The sequence below is a fragment of the Nelusetta ayraudi genome, unplaced genomic scaffold (genome assembly GCF_046127955.1).
Source record: "Nelusetta ayraudi isolate G7.1 ecotype Tasmania unplaced genomic scaffold, CSIRO-AGI_Nayr_v1 ptg000045l, whole genome shotgun sequence".
NCBI lineage: Eukaryota > Metazoa > Chordata > Actinopteri > Tetraodontiformes > Monacanthidae > Nelusetta > Nelusetta ayraudi.
The window spans coordinates 2,493,972-2,499,971 of record NW_027466095.1 but is presented as its reverse complement, the minus strand read 5'-3'; positions in this window follow the sequence as shown (position 1 = coordinate 2,499,971).

The window sequence follows — 6,000 nt, the reverse complement described above, 5'->3', positions numbered from 1 at the left end:
CAGTTAGTCACTTCTGAAATGGCGTTAGAGCACGCAGCCGTAGGGGTGGGCTGCCATTTTCTTTGTCCCCTCTTTTCTCCTGTTTAATAAGTATGTAGGGAGGTTAGCCTTTCTGTATTTGGGTTCTCTTTCTTTCTTTAGTTAGTTCTTAAGGCGAGCTAGTTGGAGTTTGGTTCATTATTTTGGCCTGGGCCCACCCTGAAGCCTTTGCTGCCCACCGGTTAAGTTGTTTTGTTTATTTCATTTACTGATTAATAAAATGTTTTTTGTTGAAACTGCCAACTGCAGTGAAAAATTAATGAGGCTTGGGAGTGGGGGAAGGTGTCCCACACGTTGCGTCTCGGTCCCCCTCGACGGGACGTAACACGGAGTTTTCGCCGTGACAGAAGGTTGAGCTCCTACCGTGTTAGAGGTGACGTCGTCACGTTAGCCTGTTCCATCCCTGCTAAATTCTTTAAAGAACTACCATGAGTAAACTTTTAAATTATAATACGCTCTACACTAATTGTAATTTCCTGCCCGTGGTTCTATATTGCAACAGTTGACGGCTCATATCAGCAGATAAGCAGCAACAATCTGGGCATTGCAGGTGATTCATAAATATGTCATTTCTTATTAATTAGCCCATAAGTGTTGTACACCAGTGTGACACCAAATGCTTGTTGCTGACAGCAGTGAAGAAATGACACTCTAGTGGTTCTGCACATTAGTATAAATAGAGTGATTCTCTATCTTTACATCACAGGACGGCGGCACTCTGACAGATTCCATGAACCTGGACACTGATGATCCAGACTCCGGTCCAGATGACACAACAGGCCACAGTGGAAACGGGTCAGAGCATGGACTGGCTGCTGAAAGGATACAGGTAGGTGGCGCTGTCATCCCAAGTTGTGTGGTGTGGAGGATCGGGGCCAAAGTTCCAGATGCTCACAGATGTGACTGTGGATTCAGGAGGAGTGTTTGAAGGCTGGACTCCCAACAGTGATTGGCTGCTGAGGACCTCTCAATCACAATCAGGTTTTTTAGTGGCTGTGAGATTGAAAGTGAGTGAACATCATTAAATAAAGAGATCCTGCAGGGTCCCAATTTGACAAGTACACTGCTAGGTGTGCTGCTTCGTTTTCGCCAAGGCCCTGTAGCATTCATGACTGACATTGAGGGAACGTTTCATCAAGTAAGAGTTTCCAACCAGGATGTAAACTTCTTACGCTTCCTCTGGTGGCCAGATGGGGACATTACAAAGGACCTACAAGAGCACAGGATGCTGGTCCACATCTTTGGGGCAGTGTCATCCCCAAGCTGTGCTTCATTCGACGACAATCAGCATGACTTCCCAGCCGAGGTTATAAACACTGTTGGTCAAAATTTCTACGTGGATGATTGTCTAAAGGCCGTCAGCACGGTGGAACAAGCAATACATCTGTACCAGCAGCTAACAGACCTGTGCGGTAGAGGTGGTTATAAGCTCAATAAGTGGGTGAGCAATCATCGCTCGGTGCTGGCCGCCATTCCTGAAGAGCAGAGAGCTAAAGAGGTAAAAACACTTAACCTTGACAGAGACCAGCTCCCTATGGAGAGGGCCCTTGGAGCTCAGTGGGATGTACAGCAAGATACATTCACATTCAGCATCAGAACCAAGCTGGGATGGGATGAGGAAATCCCTCAGGTCATGGTACATCCCATATATAGTTTTTCAAGCGCCAAACTACAACAAAGGAATTCATCTATAACAAATCTACAACCTTGTAAGGGCAAAACCTACTTGTTTTAATTCTGATTAATAAACTAAAGCTTATTCGATTATCATTATGTTGTTTTTTTTAAACGCTCATACAAAACAAAAAAAGTGGAGGGAGAGTAGTCTGAATCGGCTTCTGGAGCTTTGCTCTACCTCATCCATCGCACTCATTAGTGTCACATCCACTTGTCGTGCATCATTTCCCCCAACAAGCTTCTCCTGTTAGACCTTCCCCGAGGTGGTTGGTGGGGTGACGAGCACCCAGCACGTGACCTCTACGACGAGTTTCTACCCACGGAAGTGCCATAGGAAGACACGGATTAATTAGTATGGCTTGTCCACCAGAAGGCTGTATTATGGTGTACATAATATAAAACTTCGGCCCAGTTCTGCTTGTATTGCAAGTGTTGGTGTTCCTGAAGTTTCATTTTTCGTCCCTTTTTATTTTTTACATCCATGTTTGTGATGGAATAGTATTGTGGAAGGAAGTTTTGGCTTCGCTGACACGGTCCTGAAGGGAAGTGGGTTTTAGTGCACTGGAATGGGATGAATGTGTTCAATCAAGCAGTACAAACCTGATTAATTGTCTTAATACTTGACTTGGAATGGCCATATTGTTTAGGATTAGAATTAGATGACAACTTGTTCACAATATTTGCAACTATTCAATTTGACCAGCAGGTGTCAGTAGAAGACGAAATTTCATGTTGACTATTTCCTAATGGAAGTGCTCTCTTTACATTGGATTTTTCTCATAATTATTTGAAGTGTAGGCCTGTATCTGCACACAATTTGGAATTCGTCCCAGCGCCCTGAGCTGTAAATTTGGACGGTGTAAAATGAAAATGGCCATCTGCAGCAGAATGAAAGTGAGATTGCATTGTCCAGGTAGGAGGACAGCAGTCAGTCATGTTTCACCTCCAGTCAACACGCAGTGGTTCACATGAAGGTCCAAGAGGCCTACAGACCTACACTGAGTCTGGACGTGGCAGTACAGTTGGATCATTGTCTTTGTTGTGTTGTTTGGTCATTGTGATCCAATGTAATGTGAGAGAAGGACGAGTGCAGTTATATTGGAGTGAGTTTTTTAGAGTGTAATAGAAGTTATAATGCAGAGTCTGTTTTTATGAAATGTTCTATCACCTGGCATCCATCCATCCATCCATCCATCCATCCATCTTCTACTGCCGTATCCGGAGTCAGGTCTCGGGGGCAGCAACCTCAGCAGAGACCCCCAGACTTCCCTGGACCCAGTCACCTCCTCCAGCTCCTCCAGTGGGACCCCAAGGCTTCCCGGTCCAGCCCAGAGACCTGGTCAGCACCACTCTGACTCCCTGAGTCCCTGCTGCTCAGGTGAGGCTTCAAAGATCTGGCTGCACCTGATTGGACGGTCGTGGAGGATCTCCTTGGTCTTCTTGGTCTTCTTGGTCTCCAGCTGTTTGACCTCATGCTCTCTGTTGACCTCCTCACTCAGTCCCTCAGTGATGTAGAGCTCAGTGTAGATGCTGTTGAGGAGAGTTTGACTTCCTGCTTCTTCACCTTCAGTCACACGTTCACATCTCCTCTCCAGACTGATCTTCTGCTGCTGTAGAAGCTCCTGCAGACCACCAACCTCTGGAGCTGAGAGAAGGTTGGAGAAGAAAACATCAGTGTGACAGTGTGAGCATCATTTTCTGTCCACGACTTGAAGCTGAAAGCATCCAAACTCCATTTTCCAGCTGATGTGGTGAAGCTGCTGTTGTCTGACTGTTTGCTCTAAATGTCCTCCAGTGGATCTTCTGACTGGAGGTCCTGACCACGGTTATAATAGTTAACGAAAACGAACAAAATAACGAAAACTTCAATTGAAAAAAACAATTGTCACGTTCCCAGGGGTTAGGATTTTTGGTTCAGGACACTGATTGGCCAAAGGCAGTCTTTCACGAAAGACCAAAACCGCCATTTTTAAATGCCTCGCGTGTGGATTTTTACATTAACACGTATTAAGAACTGAAAAGCTTATGAAACTGTACCATGGGTGAACAAAGAACTACAGACCTTTCTGTTCTCTGTGGCCGAAGAAAAAGCACAATGCAGACAGTTGTGCAGAAAGTTTAGTGTTAGCTAAAATATCGGGCACACAGACGTACTTATTATGTATACATTTCTTTCCATTGTAACAGGTCACTACAAGATCTGCAATCCATTACCTAGAATTGGTTTTCCTTAAACTGATGTACAGGATTACTAATCTGACTTTGATGGGCAAATTTGACAACAGAATACAATTATGAAGCACTAAAACACAGGACCACAAAACAATTAAATGCATGATGAAATAATGATATGCTTTGTTAAATGAAATAAAATGGCATTTTCAACTAAGTAATAAAATAGTCGGTGGTGCAGTGGTTAGCGCTGCCGCCTCACAGCAAGAAGGTCGTGGGTTCGATTCTGGGGCCTGGACCTGGGACCTTTCAGTGTGGAGTTTACATGTTCTCCCTGTGTCTGCGTGGGTTCTCTCCGGGTTCTCCGGCTTCCTCCCACACTCCAAAAACATGCATGTGAGGTCAATTGAACGTTCTAAATTGTCCGTAGGTGTGAGTGTGAATGGTTGTTTGTCTCTATGTGGCCCTGCGATGAACTGGCGACTTGTCCAGGGTGTCACCCTGCCTTCGCCCTAAGACAGCTGGGATAGGCTCCAGCAGACCCCCGTGACCCTGAATAGGAATAAGCGGGTATAGAAGATGAATGAATGAAATCTTTATTGAATGAATGACACATTTTATTTCACTCGTGGTTTATGTAATTATTATTTTTTGCTCCATAGCTTTCATGATTCAGCATTACATGTTAAGCGTGATGAATTGCATGAAAAGAGAGAGCACTCGCTGATAAATTAACATGGTGTGCTGTTTAATTCCATGAGGACGACAAAATATTTGCAAATTTGTGTTAGCTACACACATCGACAGGTGCAAGAGAAAGGGAGGAACTTACAGGGAGGAACTTTAAAGATCGTTGAGTTTTTATTTTTTATTTTTTTTAGTTCTGATGAAATAAATAGACCAATCATTTCATTACTTTGTCTGCTTTCCAAAGAGAGTTGCTTCAAAGAATTATCATTTATTATTCAGTGGCACATTGCTCACTTGTTTAATACACAAATAATAGTATATTATTATAATAATACTATTTTATTAATATGATAATAATAATAATAATAATAATAATAATAATAATAATAATAATAATAATAATAACAATAATAATCATCATCATCATCATCATCATCATCATCATCATTATTATTTCTAAAATTTCGAAACAACAATCGTCAGTTGTTCCGTAAAAAATACATTGATTTCCATGTTGAATTTTGTACGGTTCGTGAGCGCGCACGTCTGTCAGTGACGGTCTCCACACTGACACAACTGCGCATGCTCTATTATCCCATCAATGCGGAAGTCAAAAAGTTTTTGGGAGCCATGCGCTGGGTGAGCAACTTCATTGAAAGCAATGGGACGCCATCTTGGACTCTGGGGGCTTGCCGCACTGTCACGCAGGTTGTGACGGAGCGGGCCGGCGACGCACAGGTATGACGTGAATGATTGACAGCTACCATTCGTTCCCGTTAGCGAGAGGATTAAAAACAAACAGACACCATTATGGCATCAAAAAGGAGTTATTCCAGCGGTGCGGAAAAACGGAAGGAAAAGAAAACTGATCAAGAAAAACTTGCAAAGGGGAAAGGTAAGTTATTTGTTTGTGATGTGGGCTGGAGAGGTGGAGGTGAAACGCTGTTGTCCCCCCCCAGTTTGTTTATTTGTCCTGCTAGCCAGCTAGCTAGCGTCGGATAAATGTTAGCTGGCTGGCTAATATTTGTTCGTCATGAATCAGCGTTTTTGTTTGTTTTCTGAAAGTTGACCATGTCCTGCCATGTTGGCCTATCCTGCCATGGCAATGACTGATTGACTCCACACCCGTTTATTCACATTCTAACAGGGAGGGCATGTTGTAGTTGTTGTTGTAGTCAGTCCCCTGTTATTGTTCAGTGGAAGTTGTCTCTCACATATTTGACTCTTAATGTTATTTTAGCCTTAACTTAGGATGAATTTACTAAGCTTAGTTTGTATTTTGTAGGCCCTTCATTAGAAATGTGCTACTGTTTTATAATTCAAAGAAATAGTTTATGGAAATACTTTATTTGGCATGGTGTTGACTATTTTAGACTATTGTGGTAGTGGGTAATTTATCTTAGTTTTATTACTTTAACTAAG